The sequence below is a fragment of the Arachis ipaensis genome, chromosome B3, assembly GCF_059453495.1.
Source record: "Arachis ipaensis isolate K30076 ecotype BB chromosome B3, ASM5945349v1, whole genome shotgun sequence".
Lineage (NCBI taxonomy): Eukaryota > Viridiplantae > Streptophyta > Magnoliopsida > Fabales > Fabaceae > Arachis > Arachis ipaensis.
The window spans coordinates 53363163-53364243 of NC_142438.1; positions in this window are offsets into that span (position 1 = coordinate 53363163).

Sequence of the window (1081 nt, forward strand, 5' to 3'; positions counted from 1 at the left end):
TGAGAAGGATAACTAGGATAGGACTTCTAGCTCTCATATCTTGCCAAGAGATTTTATAGTAGTTAGTTTATTTCCATTGCCATTTACTTTTCATGCCTCTCATCCAAAACCCCAAAATAACTCATAACCAATAACAAGACACTTCATTGTAATTCCTAGGAAGAACGACCCGAGGTTTAAATACTTCGGTTTATAGATTTTAGGGGTTTGTGCTTGTGACAAACAAATTTTTGCATGAAAGGATTATTGTTGGTTTAGAGACTATACTTCAACGAGATTTCATTTGTGAAATTCTAAACCGTCAAAAATCCATTCGTCAAAATGGCGCCGTTGCCGGGGATGAGCAATGGTGTTATGTTATTGGTTATTGTACATATGTGAATAGTGTAAATAGCTTGTCTTTTGCTTGTTTACTAGATTTTGTTAGCTTTATTTTTGTTTTTTCATAATGAATTCTCACTTTGGCTATGAGTTTGGCTCTAATTGTGTTGTAGGGAATGTGAACTTCAATGCTAACATGCACCAAGGTTGGAACACTCCAAGATGGAAGGAGCCTCAAGAAATTGATCACTCCTATTAGCATCAACCTCCGGACACTTATAGGTATAATTTCCATCCTAATGCATGCCAATTTAATGGCTATGGTGGCTCCTTTTATGACAACCAACTACCACCATATGCCTATGATGCGTACCCTCAACATGAACCTCAACCATTCTCACAAGCCTTTCATCACCAAACACCACCCTATGATCCATATCCATCATATAACCAATCATCCACACCATATCCTTATGGCCATTATGAGCAAGAACCCTTAGAACCACCACCCTATCAAGATCACTACCAAGAACCACCTCAAATCTCACCATCTCCATACCTTTACCAAGAAGAACCACCTTCCTACTATGAATCCTCTCTTCAAAATAATGAACCTCCATATTCACCCCAAGCCCCAATAGACGATCCTCTCACTTTGTTACTCCAAGGACAAGAAGCCATGAAGCGGGATACACTTGAGTTTGTGACCAATTTGACCAAGGTGGTGCACACTTTAGCCCACCAATGCTTGAATACTCAA